Below are 16,546 nucleotides of genomic sequence, written 5' to 3' on the forward strand. Positions count from 1 at the left end.
GAGCAGCGGACCTACTAAAAACCATTTATTATTTAACGTCCATAAAAATTATATTTATATTAATGATGTCTCCAAAGTTCAGCAAATTTTTTGCAGAAAAATAACTTATCAGAAAACACGCGCTTGCTGTTCGATGCACCACCCCGCAACGAAAACAAGCTTAAGCAATGGCAGTAAGTAATCCTACAATTTTTTGTTTATAGCATAGTTTATATGGATTATTCCCAAAAAATTATGCGTGTTTTGGAAATGTTGAGTCAAATTAGTCTAGAATCGATTAATTTTATGGAAGAAAACCTTTCAAACAGCCATAGTCCCTAAACTGCACACATGCCGGGCTGTGATTGGCTCATATATTTAAGTGATCATAAAAACATGGAATTTATATAAAACAGAACATACATGTATCTACTATATTATAGGAGGGATCTACTGTATATGGGTGTTTAAAGGGCCTTGGTCAACCCCTATTATATTGCAATGAAAAAGAAAAAGGCCATAGCTCCACCTGCCACCCTGACCACCAATTCTGGCCATACTTCTGATCTGAGCAATACTTACAAGACCATCTTCTCAAATCTCTTCCCAACTGACAATTCCGATAACGACACCACCACTCAACGCAGCATCCGTAATAAGAGTCTCAATATGCCTACTACTGAGGCCGACAAGCCATTTAACCCCAGTGAAATCAGCAGGGAATTTAGTAACATACGGAAACGAAAAGCTCCCGGGCCAGACATGATCAATTGGCAGATGGCACAACACGCCTATTCAGCCATCCCAACTTCATTTTTGGTCATTTTTAACAAGTGCCTCTCTCTGGGACACTTTCCAAACAACTGGAAAAAGGCATCTATAAAACTTCTCCCAAAAAACAAGGGGGCCCCCTGCTCTACTGCTACAGACTTTCATCCAATCTTGCTCCTTGCTGTCATTGGCAAGGTTCTCGATGCTCTTATGGGAGGAAGGATTCTTCACCGTCTTGAAAAAGCTAAGGCCCTTCACAAGGCACAATATGGTTTCCGGCGGAGGAAGAGTGCCCACCAAGCTCTGGGCAAAATCTTGGATTACATCCGGGCTGCCAGGTACACCGGAAAGCACACCTTACTGGTCTCAATCGACTTTAAAGGAGCATTTGACCATGTGTGGTGGCCTGTTATCCTCACCACGCTGGCCAATGTCAAATGCCCCTCCAACATCTACGAGCTACTCAGGAGCTACCTGACTGGAAGGACCGCACTCGCTATAGACTCTGGTAAAATCTGGCATCAAACCCCAATCACTAGGGGCTGCCCCCAAGGGTCTAAATCTGGCCCCCTACTGTGGAACATTTTATACAATGGGATTTTCAGCATGACAGATGGCTCTGCACTTAATGGCAACCCCTATATTCAGGGGTACGCAGATGACACAGTAGTTTTGCTCTCTCACAATAACCAAAAGGTCCTCCAGACTTATGCCGACAGTCTCCTACACGAAATCAACAAGTGGAGCATAGAAAATCGTCTAATTATCAATCAAAACAAGTGCAGCTGTATCTTTTTTCCGAAAGGAAACCCTTTACAGAAAAAACCCACCATCAAATTAGATGGGCATTGCATTAAATGCGTGGATCAACCAAAATATTTAGGGATTATTCTGGACCCCAGGCTCATTTGGAAGGCCCACATACACTACATATATGATAAAGCAACGAAGGCCATCCATTCCCTCAGGAACATTGCAAGGAACATTTGGGGGCTTGACCATCGGAACGCAAAGTTAACTTACAAGGGGGCCATCGAGCCCATCCAGACTTACGGGTGTGAGGAGTGGGGCTATGCCATCCTTAAGGTGCATATTCGCCGGAAACTCCTCTCGGCCCAGCGTATGGCAGCTATTGTAGCAACCAAAGCCTATCGATCTGCACCAACGGACGCACTTCTTGTCATCGCAGGACTCCTCCCTATTCAGCACGTCATCCTGAGCAGGTACAGGCATACCTCGACTTACGTCGTTTCGAGTTACGTCGTTCCCGATTATACGTCGTTTGTCAAAAAAGTATATGGAAAAATAAAAATCAAGTTTAAGTCACTTTATTTGACTTTACGTCTGTCTGCCACGAATATTGAAGTCGTAATATCACTAGAAAAATGTTTAAAGCACATAAAATCATATTAAACTATATAGGAGTATGTTCTGTATTTACAGTATATGCATTCATAAATTTAGAATACTTTTTTCTGTACTATATTAAAAACTAAAATTTATTTGTTTGTAAGCTTAAAATAGACTTTTATTAACCATATATTATTAAAAATGCATTAATAAATAAAATACAGATTCGGAGACAAGTAAACTCGACTTATGTCGTTTTCCTGGAACCAATTACTGACGTAAGGCGAGGTATACCTGTATATCAAAAACCTTCTCATAAAGCTCAACACTCCTAATAACAACAACACTCTGACTAACAGGGCAATCAACGAACTTAAGCTCCCGGAGGCCATACACTCCATTGTCAAAGACGTTAAGGAATATCGGATCGACAAAATGGTTGAAACTGACACCACCCACCCAGCTGCCATTAAGAGCTGCAATATCTACTTCAACCATCTCCCCCCTACTAAAGGAGTCAACTTTTATACTGACGGCTCCAAAACAGACAACACAGTTGGCGCTGCTGTCTACCTCGACGACCCCAATAAGAGGCACTACTGGCAATCAGTAACCTCTCTCAACAATCACTGCACCATCAATCAGGCTGAGTCGTTAGCCATCCTGCACAGTCTGAAATACATCAAAACAAATATTCAGCATTTTAAACGAACCACCATCAACATCTTAAGTGATAGCCGCACAGCCCTTCACCAATTAAACAAGGGCAATCGCCAGCTCCCCATAATCAACAACTGCCTCCAGATCATAGGAGAGATTGGTCAGGTGGTTTCTATCAACCTGTACTGGGTAAGGGGACACACTGGGATTTACGGCAATGAAAAAGCTGATGCCCTAGCCAAGAAAGCCCATACAATCACTAGTAACTGCAGCTATGCTGCCATCTCCCTGTCTGTCATCAAAAACAAGCTTAACGCCGTCATTATGGATAGATGGCAAAAGGAATGGGATGCCAGTACCACCGGGCGTCTAACTCACCAATTCCTGCCCAACATCAGCAAAAGGATGACACTCAACTTCTTCAACACCAATCACGCCATCACCCAGCTCTTGACAGCACACGGTAACTTCAGGGCCTATCTCTATCGTTTTCTTAAAAAAGGAAGCAGCACCTGCAATTGCAGAATTGAAGAAGACGAGGACCCATACCACGTAATCTTCACTTGTGCAAATCACAGGGCCCACAGGCCCCCTCTCAGGGACAGGCTTCAGGCAGAGGGTCATCATTGGCCCTGCACCCTTGAGGCCCTTCTCCACAACAAGAAAATCTTCTCTACCTTTAAAGCCTTTGTCGCAAAGCTTCAACTGGCAAACTATCACAGGAACAACATGCAAATGAACTAACGAAGATCCTCCAACAGGACTCTCACCCTTCATCACGTATATGTATGTTTTCTACTTTTAACACATTGTATAATAGCCGCTCTACTGTCAATTGTTTTCTATCTATTGTTGTTGTACAATCGCGCCACCACCTTGTACACGGGTATTATATACACTGTATTCTGTATATCTTGTATTTTGTTTCTCTCTTACTCCCATCAATAAATGTGTTGCTGGCACCCATGATCCTACCCCTTCACCACCTATCCTATCTCTCTTTCCATTTCACCTTCACCCCTCTCCTAAACCTCTCTCTCCTAAACTTCCCATTTCACCCTCGAGCGATACCACTGAGTAGTCTCGAGCTTTCACCCCCTTCCCAGTAATAATAATAATAAATAATAGTATATGGGTGTTTGTGTGGGAGCACATTGATGCTTAATAACTCCTGTATCTTTTGTTGAAAATTTCTGAAATTTTGTAGGGAGGTTTGCTTAAAAATTGTTGCTGGAAAAGTTACACAACTCAGTGCTGGATTTTTTTTAAAAAGCTTAAAGACTAAAATNTAATAAGAAAACTTATTAATTAATAATAAAACGATTTTATTTTTTTTTTCTCATTATATGATTTCATTACATTCCACGATTGTCATTGCGGAATCGAAAAAGGAAGGTTGCCTGAAAAAATGATTTTTGCATTAATGCATTTATTGTTTTTTGAATATTTTGCTTGGATATTAATTTTCTAAAAATATCGTGGAAATAAGGTAGGTTGATACAGAAACTATTTATCGCATATGTACTGTATATGAGCTTCAAAATAAATAAATTTTATCAAACAATGAGATCAGCTGATTAATTGTATTGTGCAAAAATTCATATTTTTTTTTTTGGAGGTATAAAAACCTCCAAAGAAAATAATGTAGGTCTACGTTAAAATAAATTTCGTTTTTCCACAGTTAAACTTTGCTGCTAATTGCTGTTGTGATAACTTTAAAACGATCTTCTAAAGACATCACTTTGCATTTCTTTCGTTTTTTGGACAATTTCAAACAAACCGAAACAAATTTCCTTTGTTGCTAGACTAATTCATTAATACCCGCACCTAATTTCAAGGGCCCGGGGTTGGTCCGAACAAAAGTTTAGATCAGGCATGGCGAACATACAGCCCGTCTAATGAATTTGTGGCCCGCGATCAATCTTAGAATATAAGCTACTCAAGTCTAAATAGTTCGATGAAAAATTCTGACGCCTAAAACGAAAAAAAAGTCAACAACTCACTGTGCGTTTAGAGTTAACCCTCCATTACAAGTCTCTTAAGTACAGCATAGAATGTTGATAAAGCATGATAATGTGAAAAATGTATCTGTAATCTCTGTGTACAATTTAGTCTCTATGGGGTGACACCACAATGAGATCGCGACCACCTCAAAATCTTCATAAGGCAGCCTCTGGTTCGGCCCGTGAAAAAAGTTTCAATTCGGCCCAGGAGCAAAAAAACTGTTGGCCACCCCTGGTTTAGATTAATTCATTATATTAGGAATAAGTAAACATTGTTGAGATGGATTTGAACAACAGTTTAGATCAGATATATTCGCAGAAATGGTCGCTTATTACAGTTGTTATATGTTGTTTCAGACCAAAAATCGATGCCCGCGATTGTGTTACACAGGTAGTCGTTTAATACAGGTAATACGAAGTCTTATATGAATCGGTTTTATACGAAGACTATGGATAAACTATTTGGTGCCAGAAATTTTTGCCTGTTTTGACAGGTGCCCATAGAATGCAGGTGGTCGCCTAAGCAGTTTTCACTGTATATATATCACTGAATCTTGAGTCAAACACCAATAACTCCAACTCAGAAAATCACTGAGTAGATGATAAACTCTGGGTTTGACATATGTGCAATATGATCTATTTCAGGAGAAAATGACAAGATTTGAAGATGACAAAACTGGAATGTTAGAAAATCTAATATCTAGATTATATGGTTTGTATGGAATATTACATAGATTTGTTTTGATCTCACTCTAACTCAAACTCCTATGAATGTGTGGTAAACAATATCAACATAGAAAGTTGTAATCATCTAACCATTCCAAGTCATTTCTTCTTGGAGAAATAATCCACAGACTTCTTTGTTCCATATAAGGATGGATCAAATATAAATGGTAATTTTGCTATTCTGCTTACCACACAGTACCTAGCTAGATGATGTAGAGTGCAGTTGATGTTTGGTTTGTGAGGAGTGGGGGAACTGGCTTGGTTAACGAGTGCACTCGGTTCTGTCATCAGTACAGCCATGACTGAGCAAAGGTACATTCGTCTGTTGCACAGCACATCATCATAAAATTTTTAACTAATGAGGGAGTTAAATCCTCGGAAATTTTTAGTCAATTGAAGGCACAGTTTGGGGACAGTACACTGTCCCAGAATTGTGTATACATGGGCCGGAGAATTTAAGTGTGGGCATGATTGAAAACAAAAGCTCATGATTGACGCCCAAGGACAAGCCTTACAGACGACAACATCCGTGCCATTCAAGAGCGTATTGAATGTGATCGCCTGCTAACTGTTGAAGAAATCTCATCAGAAGAGGGTATCAGCTATGGGCGTGTTCAATCCATTATCACTGATCATCTTGGCTTTAGAAAAATTAGTGTCCGATGGGTTCCGAGGTTGTCAAATCAAAACACAGTCAAAAAACGGAAATCAAAAACAGGTCAGGTCGAAATGGGCTGGGAAACTTTCGAACACCCTCCTTATAGTCCAGACTTGTCCCCTGTGACTATTTTTTGTTTGCACTCTTGAAGGAATCACTTGGAGGAAAACGATTTTCAAGCAATGAAGAAGTCGAGGAGCATGTGCGGCATTGGCTCATAACTCACCCTCAATCTTTTTATCAGAGAGGGATATTGAAGCTTTAAAATCATTGGCAAAAGTGTGTAGAGCCTGCAGGGGGATATGTAGAGAAGAACTGAAGTTTTCACTTGTGTATATTATTAATCAATAAATTTCTAAAAGAAAATTACTGTTTATATTTGATCCATCCTTGTACAAACTATATAATCTAGATATTAGATTTTCTAACATTCCAGTTTTGTCATCTTCAAATCTTGTCATTTTCTCCTGAAATAGATCATATTGCACACATGTCAAACCCAGAGTTTATCATGTACTCGGTGATTTTCTGAGTTGGAGTTATTGGTGTTTGACTCAAGTTTCAGCATTGGTGAATACCAATTTTAGCAATAACTTGAGACTCAATCTTGATTCTAACTCATGTTGGGAATATGGGGGTAAGTGATTTCAGATAAAGTCATTGTATAAGAATCATTAATAGCAATTAATTTGCTTCTGTACAAATCTTAAATCATTGATGATATAAATCAGTGTTTCTCAACCTCCAATGAATTATCGCCCTCTTCAACAAAACCATTACGTAGTATCGCCTCCTTCACTTCAAAATTCCGATGCCGAGGGTCAAGGCTAACGCCAAATTCGTACTGCATTGAATAGACTATTGACTAGTGTAATGTTATTTGTTTAATTATCTATACTAATATTATAAAGAGGTAATGTTTGTATGTATGTTAGTTTGTATACAGCAGGTAATCTCCAAAACTACTCTCCGATTTCAAAAATTCTTTCACCAATATTTAGAATGGAACTTCAGGGTGGACATAGGCTGTATATTATTCCGTTAAACATGGGAGATGGACAGTTCTTTACAATAAGCCTTACAGGAAAGGCTTACCGTAAAGAACTCTGCTTCTATTTATACTATTTTAGATGTGGTTTTTTGCATTTTTGATTGCGTTTTAATAGAGTACATCAACAGAATGTACACTAAGAAGGGATTTTTCAATATTCCTCCCGTGGGGGAGAGAGACAGGATTAAGGCTTACTGTGGAAAATTTGGCTTCTATTATACTATTTTAGATGCGGGTTTTTGCGTTTTTGATTGCGTTTTAATAGGGTATGTCAAGAGAATGTACACTAAGAAAAAAATTTTTTAAAAAATTTCCGCCCATGGGGGAAGTGTTATACATTTATAATAGATACATTTTGAGCCACAAGGCGTGGCGGGGTCTGCTAGTTGTATGATATAATGAATAAAATATCTAATTATTCTTAATATAATGTTTTACTATATCGCCCAGAAAATTGTTTTTCGCACCCCAAAATATAAATTGTTACAAATTGCCCCCTCAACATGGAAAAACGCCCACATGGAGACGATATTGCCCCCGTTGAGAAACACTGATATAAATGATAAGAAACATAAGCCAAGAACACAATACTTATAATATTTGATAGGTTACTATCTAACAATAATAATAACCACTGCACATACATTTGCTTGCTCATTTCCAATAATGTCTTACCATTCATTTCTCTATTTACTTTTTGTTAAATAAAATGATGATGACAATAGTATGTTCTAAATAACAGAATTTTGACTAATTAATTACATGATTAAAAAAGCCAAATATAAATTTTAGATTAAAAACATTTGTCTCAAATTTCAAATGAAATGAAAAGATTAGTAAAAACAATACCCTAATATTTTAGTCTTTTTAATCAAACTAACGTTTTCAACTATTTTTAATAGCAATTCAGCTTATACTTCATTCTAAAAATAAACAAAATAATATATTATAAAGTTGTAAATTTGAATATTGCTTAACAGAAAATATCTAGAAGTTTAATTTTACACACTGGAAAAAAAAACTGTTACTTGATTTACTAAATAAACTAATTCACATTGGTATTGCCTGATTTATTCATAAAAGCATTACCAAGCACAGATGCTCTTCCATTCTTAAAGTTAATGCAACTGCCTGTTAGGTTAGCTTGCTTGCTGGTCTACGACGTAAATAGGCAGGGAGGTGGTGTATTTTTTATTCATTATATCATAGTGATGTTCTTATAACCTTTTGTGTATAGAACACTTAGCCAACCCAATGTACACTGAATCCTTTTGGAACCTGTTGTCCCCTCATCAGAATGTTGTAAAAATTATTTACTGGATGGTAAAGGTTTGATGTACTCAGAAGTGTTTAAAATAGATTTTTTAAACATTAATTTTAAAAACTGTTCAAATCTCTATAAGCACTAATAAATAATTTTTAGTTTCAAAAAGTCATTATACATTTTAATTTTATTAAAAGTTTGATTATTAAAGAATAATCAAAAACACTAATCCTCAATAATAATATATTAACACCTCCCTCTATACCAGTGTTTCTCAATGGGGCGATTTTCCATGTTGAGGGGTGATTAGTAACAATTTATATTTAGTAACAATAAATTTATATTTAGTAACAATTTATTTAATATATCACCCAGAAAATTGTTTTTTGCAAAAAACAATTTTCTGGGTGATATATTAAAACATTATATTAAGAATAATTAGATATTTTATTTGTTATATCGTACAATAATTAAACAAATAACATTATACTAGTCACTAGTCTAGTCACTAGGCATTAGCCTTGGCCCGCGGCATTGGAATTTTGAAGTGAAGGGGGCGAGGGGGCGATACTACGTAACGGCTTTATTGAAGGGGATGACGATTCGTTACAGGTTGAGAAACACTACTCTATACTAACACTAGAAATATTTCTAAAGCTTCAACAGAAAATAAAATGCAAATCTGTTGAATACCAATGCAAGATATAAAACTGAGAATTACATGGGAATAATATGTACTATAAATGCAATAGTATAAAATTCAATAAATATAATCAATAAAAATCATTTGAGAGTATATGCATTTTCATAGGTTTTAAATAAAAATGCAAATACACTAAATTACCTATTACTGATGTCTCAACATTAAAAAAATGACTTGCAACAAATTCAAAATAACCTAACTATCCTATTATTCAGTCCAAGAATTGACAAATCTTGTTTGTTTACACTGTTTAACTCAGCATACTTTGCTTCACATATAAAACCTATGCAAGTACAGGGTGGTTATAATTAAAGTTGCCCTACTCAGACCTGTATACAGTCTTCTTGTTGACATATTTTGATGAAACTTGGTATATATGTTACATGGACCATGGGGAAAAGGAAAATGCAAAAAAAACAATTAGTTCAAATTTTTACCACTAGGTGAAAAAATGGTGCCCAAAGAACAAGAAACACAAAGTGGAAACATGCAAAAGGTTTTTATTCAACGTGCTTTCTCACCACACCGGGTTGTATATACTTCAAATAAACAACTATCTACAATTAACCAGTAACTGGTGCAAAATTCTTTAAAATTGGCGAACGTTTTTGATTCCCCTCCTGGGATCTTCTTCAGGCTTACTTTTTTATATCTTTCGTTATAACTGGATTCTATAATTTGAATGTCTTTTAAAAAATATGGAACGTGCCATTTTTTGAAAAAATTACGAAAGTGGAAGGAATCCACGTGTTATTCTAAATATACGGTTTTTATTCACGACATTTGTTCAATGTGCAATCCATTAGCATCAATCACATGTTCAAAGCATCTTACAGCGTGTTCAACAGTAGCCTGATATGTTTCTTGAGAAATTGCAGCAATATGTATGGCATGTTATGCTTGCTTTCAATTCAGGCAGAGTTTGTATGGTTGTGGGGATATCTGAAAGATCGTGTCTATAGAGGAGGCATACTACGAACTCTATAGCCAACTAACTGTAGCCAATAAAATTTTATAGTTTTACTTTCATATTGTATCAGTATTGTCAATTTCAATAAATAACAGTTTTATCAGATTTTGTATTTGAAACTGATGAAAGAAAAAGGAATGCATTAACATTGAATAAATTTCAAAAAGCCAAATTCAAATATGAACTAATTCTATTTTAGCCTGGTTTGCTTGCTTATTTTTTATCAAAGCTCCAATTCGCAAGTTTTATCCATTTTCTTAATGTAAGATCAGTTCTCTTTATAGAAAAAAAAAACTAATATTGTTAGCATGTATGTATGTAAATGAGATAGAATGGCACCCTGAACTATTATATCATATCAGAGACAAATAAAAATCCAATAAAGCTAAAGATAGCAAGATGAAGCTCCTGAGAGCAAGTAAAGCAATTTCCAAAGTGAGTTCTGTCAATTTTCCAGTGATTTTGGTATGACAGATGGTTTAGATGGTAAGAATCTCTCATTTGTAAGGGTACTGTACATCCTATGTGGCAGCATCCAGCAACCGTGAGCATGAATGCGCTTCCAAGCGGGGGCGAACAAACTGGTTCAAGAAAATGTGCATATCTGGAGTTAAAAACTGCATTTAGCATGCAGTGTCTACCAGATGACACTTCTACAAGTGCATGCAGGAAGCAGCTATCAAGCAAATTTGATCACCACTTCCACTGCTCGTGCTTCCAAAGAAGAAAATGGCTGATTTTGTAAAATGAAAACAAAATGACAAATAAATTGTGTATATATGTTGTATGTATTTTACTTAATAATCTTTTACATAATTTAATAATTTCTGATTTTGTAAATGTAATGTTTTAAAAATAAAACTTTTTTAAACTTATTATTCTATGAAGATTCTTTATATTTCTTGTGTATTTAGTTAGTGATAACATTTACCTTTCAAATTTACCATTTTAATGCTTGTCATATTTTCCATAGTAGCATTCAAAGAAGTCTTCTTGCCATCATCTTGTAAACCAGTGATTCTCAAAGTGGGGTCGTGAAAAATATTTGGGGGGGGTCACAGAAAATTGATNAATTTAAATAAATTATTTCAATCATCATCAAATTAGTTAGCCTGATGATCATTAAAAATGTAAACAAACAAATCTAGTCAGGAAACAGCAAGACAGTGTTTATAATAAAAGAAAAGTACACTTCATGGCAACATTTAAATTTATAATGATTCCAAACCTGGAAACAGTTGTATTCAATTTTTCACCTGATGACGATAGCTTTCGAAAGTGCTATCGAACTCTTTTATATGCTAAAGGTCACCGTTTGTAACACCACAACATGCTAGTGAAATTACATTATAAAGATAGTGTTTAAAAAACCAAAATGATCATTTATCTCTGCTTCACACAAATTAAACAATTATTGTAACTGCTCCAAATTAGTCAAACCTTTTAGATATAATCTTAACTTGAACAAATTATTTGTAATGGTATAAATTTTGTTGTAATCCTACTAATGATATATATATATATATTAAACTGAATAATACTGTAATACTGTAAAATGAATAATACTGTACTGTAATACTGTATAAAAAGGTTGTAGTAGTTTAGTTCTTACATTTAAATGAACTGAATAATATATATATATAATCTGAATATTCTTAAAGTAATGCAAGAAATTCTAATGGTTTTCATCTATATAATAATTATAAATTTAAGTAAAATTATATATATTTCTTTATTATCTTTTTTATTCAGAAATTTATAACAAGTCACTTAAATTTTCTATTAATAAATGCAATTTATAATACAGTGGTGCCTCGTATAACATATGCCTCAAATAACAGACGCTGCGAACAATGCACTTTCTGTTTGGCCATTACGTGACTTGAGCAATGGACGGGCTTTGAACAATAGACTTTCCGTTCGGCAGTTACGTGAGGCGAACAACAAACTTTCTGGAAACAAGTGCGAATGACATTTCCACTGTTTTGCCATTGCCAATGACAATCTGCTATTTTTATAATATATTAGTATTATTAAAATATATTAGTATATCTGAAGTACAGAGCTCCCATTGAGATTCGGCTTGCTCCCTTGTTTATTACATACATCACCTCAGTGCAGGGTATTTACATTTATTCAAGTGTTCTGAAAATCATGGCTTCTAAATAAACAAAGGCGATTTCAATTGAAACAAAGCAAGAAATCATCAGAAGGAGTGAAAGTTGACAAAAAGTTCCTTGTCAAATAGGGAGAGGTTCAGAAGTTTACCAGCACTCATTATCCAAACAGAGCTGAGGCCAACAGGATCAATGATCTCTACAATGACACCCTTGCCTGTCATTTCCAACAGGTGTTGAAGAAGAGAGAGAAACAGACCACCTTGGACATGTTTTTCAAGAAGCCAGCTGCCAAAAGACAAAGGATGGAACAGGAGGAGATGATCCTGCAAGCTCTGGTAGCCTCTCCTGAATCTGACTCCGATTAAAAACAATAAAAAGAGACCTTCTGCAATGTGTAAAAAGTCTGTATCTGTATGAATGTGTAAAGAAAGTGTTCCTCCACCTCCTCCTCACAACATCTGACTACCTGGCATAATTGGTGACTGCTTCATTTTCATTTTTTTTTTTTAATGGTACAGTATGGTTATTTTATGCCGCAGAACAAATTATATGTTTTAACATGTATTTCTATGGGAAAATGCGTTTTGTATAACGGACTTTTCACTTAACAGACGTACACCTGGAACGGATTAAGTACATTATACAAGGCACCACTGTACTAAAATTTAATAGTATTAATATCATCAGAAATAAATATAAATAAAAATAAACTAGCTCATTCCTTGGATTCAAACATGTATTTTAAACAAAAAAATCATAATCATATATCCTAACAATCATATAATTTTGTTAAATTGTATGATTGTTAGGATATTTTATTCTGTTACAAGAAGCATATAGGCATATGCCATTTTAAACCTAAGAAAAACTTTAAGATAAAAACTAAGATAAAAATAAAATAAAAAATTTAATATTTTTCCTGAAATCTAAGTAATTTATTCTGAATAACTTGATAAAACAGTCATAAAACAATTTAACTAAATTCTTGTTTATCAACTCAAAACTTAGCATTAGTAATGAAATGTCAAATTAATTTTACCACATTTCAAAGCATTATTAATTTACACTGTAACATAATATGTTTTCAAATTAACCATTTTAATAAAATATAACTATATATACAATCAATTTTCTTTATTATAAAATATTTATCAATTCTATATAAATGATTAAAACAAAAAATATGGAGAATTGTTATCAACTCCAGAGAATGTCCACCTAACGAATTAATTCGACAATAATCAAATTTAACAATAATTTATATCCTCTTAATTAATATTGGGTGGATATTTCCGGGAGTAAATGTATATAATATACAAGTATATACACATAATAAGGTCGTAGTAGTTTAGTTCTTAGATTTAAATGAACTGAATAAATCGAAACAAGGATAAAATCATTCGAATTTCCATCATTCTAGACGATAAATATAAAGAAGATAGCCGCATTACTAATGGAATTTTATTAAAACACCGAGTGTAAAAACCATCATCGAGGCCACAATTAACAGAACATCCATAACCTACACTAGAATAGTTATATACTTAAATTGCTATCATTTAAACAGATTAAAGCGTTAAACAACGTATTATGCGTATAAATAATGCTTTTTCCTCACCTCCAACTTAAGATATCGAGTTCAGTTCGGTTCGCTACAACAATTCCTCTATCTCCATCGGATAGCGAGAGCCGCCATTGTTAGAGAGCGCTTAGCATTTGCTGGCTTTCCTAATGGAAATATATTCTTACCCTAGAATTTTCGCGACGTTTGACGATGTCTTTCGCTTATCCTTTTTTTTTAATCGATAGTGAACATATATATATACATATGTATTTTCGATTAATATATGAGGGTAATATACCGAGTTAATGTAATGGTGGTTAATACTGCAGACACCAGGCAACGGTACACACAGGCAATCGATAGAGAACTGGGTGTGGACCTGGCGCGATGGAACGATCACCCTTCCGTTCGACTAACGCGTTCGTCCTTCCACGCAGGATAAATGCACGGACGGTAATGCAACCCTAACCCAATTTTCTCTACTTTCAATCATCGATTCCTAAATGCTCTCTGCTATTGGTTTTTTGTGCATTACAAATAATTCCGTCTTTTTTTTTTATTCGCGTATTTTTGTATCAAAATACTTCCCGTTCTAAATAATATGTCGAATGTTGCACCAACGTTAACACATACAACTATAAACACTATATTCTTACCCTTTAATTTTGATTTATCACAACAACAATTAATCTAAGAACAAGTCTGATAATTTTCCAATTTATAAATTACGTTTAAAAATAGACTTAAATCACAATAATTGTTTTAAAAAACTAAAAGCTTTCGTTGAGTTTATATTATAAATCATCATCTAAATATATCTCAAGTAATTAACACCTTTACAAAATTAACACAACTATATAATTTCTTGTATTATAATAATACTACATTTGATTTACAAGTGGAAACAAATGATTTAAATTAATATTAATGCATATGAATTTAAATAATGATTTTAAATTAAATCAATTATATATAAAAACTATATATATATGTATAGTTTTTAAGAGTAAAGAATTTTAAGTAAAAAAGAACTGTTTATGTATGAATTATTTTACTGAATATTCAATAGTATCAACATTGCATTTTTAATTATGAAGTAAGAGGATTTCTTTCATTTTCAATTTCTTTCCAATTTGCAGAATCTTCTCAAATATAATCCCATTCTAATGGACTGAAATGAATACTTTTTAGCGAATCACAAATATTAAATTTTACTAAACGAAGTTGAGTGCCTTCACTTTTAAAACACAAGAAATGAAAAAGTAATGCAATGCAAGTCAACTGTTTTCTTTTTGTAATAAAGTTAGATTCACACTGGTATATGAACTAAATATTAGTTTGTCCCTTTGTACAACTAATAGTCTGAACAATTCATTAGGAGTTGAGTATCTCAACTTTTTCCAAACTGGTCTGTTTGATCAATAAATGTTTTCCTTAAAATTGGTGATTGTAAATGAACTTTTCAATTAATCATGTTCTAACTCAGTTTGTGTAACATAGTAAAATGCATACACATTTCATTTGTTCTTAATGATTTGTATGACTGTAAACCCAACTTTGAGAACAATAAATATTTTTTCTAAAAGGAAAGATAGTTCATAAGGATACTCTTAAAATAAATAATTTCTGTACTAATATTTCTTTAACATAGGTTCTAAGTTTCCTATTTCTCAAAGAGTAAGTTCATTAATGTTTTACTTAATTATTACATCATGTTTATTAACCAATATGTAAGTTAATGAAAACAAACTGATCAAAGAATGGCACATGAGACTGTTGAATAATGGACATTCTAATTATAAAATTGAAACAACTATTTGAAGCACATTATTGAAATGTTTTTCTTTTTTTTTTAACTAAACATTTGTATGAATCCTGCACCTAGGCTAAAACAATTTTCATAACTTATCTATCAAAGATTTTATGACAGTATAATCATAAAAATAAAAAATTTGAATTTTGCAGTTATCTGAAAACATTTCCAAAACATCAAGAATGACTGAATAAACTAACATCACAAAAATTAAAAACCAGCTGAAATGGTACTCACATTAGTGAACATTTTCCTCCATATTAAATGGACATCTCAATTCAAAATGGTATTTTTCATTGATTTTGTGAAATAAATTTTGTTTAAAGGGTACTCATTTAAATGATAATCTAAGGTATGTACTGTACACAGAGTACTGTACACTGTACCTGATATGAATACAGCATGATTCAAACTTTTCCATTTAATATGGAAGAAAAATATTCACTAAATTGAGTTTTTTTACATTTTCTGCTAGTTTTTGCTTTCATAGGTTTAAAGTTAACCAGTTTTTAATAGTTATTTGTATATATGACTGAATTTTCAATTTTATCAAAAATGATCAAATTTCACATTTCTGCATATTCAACCAGCAAAATTATTTGATAAAGTTTATCATCATTTTACTGAAAATATTAATTAACTCAATATTTTGTAAGATCAATACACTAAATTTCCCTTAGTAATTTTCCAGTTCTGAGTTAATATAAAAATTGGATTTGAAATCCATTTATTCTAAATATTCAAGAAATTTCTATATCACATCTGGAGCATTTATCTTACTGCAACAATCATTTTTTAATCCTCAAAACGGCATCACTGTAATGTATAAATTTCAGAACATATCCAGGATTTTGAAAATATGGGTGCTGCTCAAGGCAGATTCAGGGGTATCAAGGCATGCCCTGTCATTTTTG

The sequence above is a fragment of the Centruroides sculpturatus genome, unplaced genomic scaffold, assembly GCF_000671375.1.
Source record: "Centruroides sculpturatus isolate CEXI.00-Female unplaced genomic scaffold, Cexi_2.0 scaffold414, whole genome shotgun sequence".
NCBI lineage: Eukaryota > Metazoa > Arthropoda > Arachnida > Scorpiones > Buthidae > Centruroides > Centruroides sculpturatus.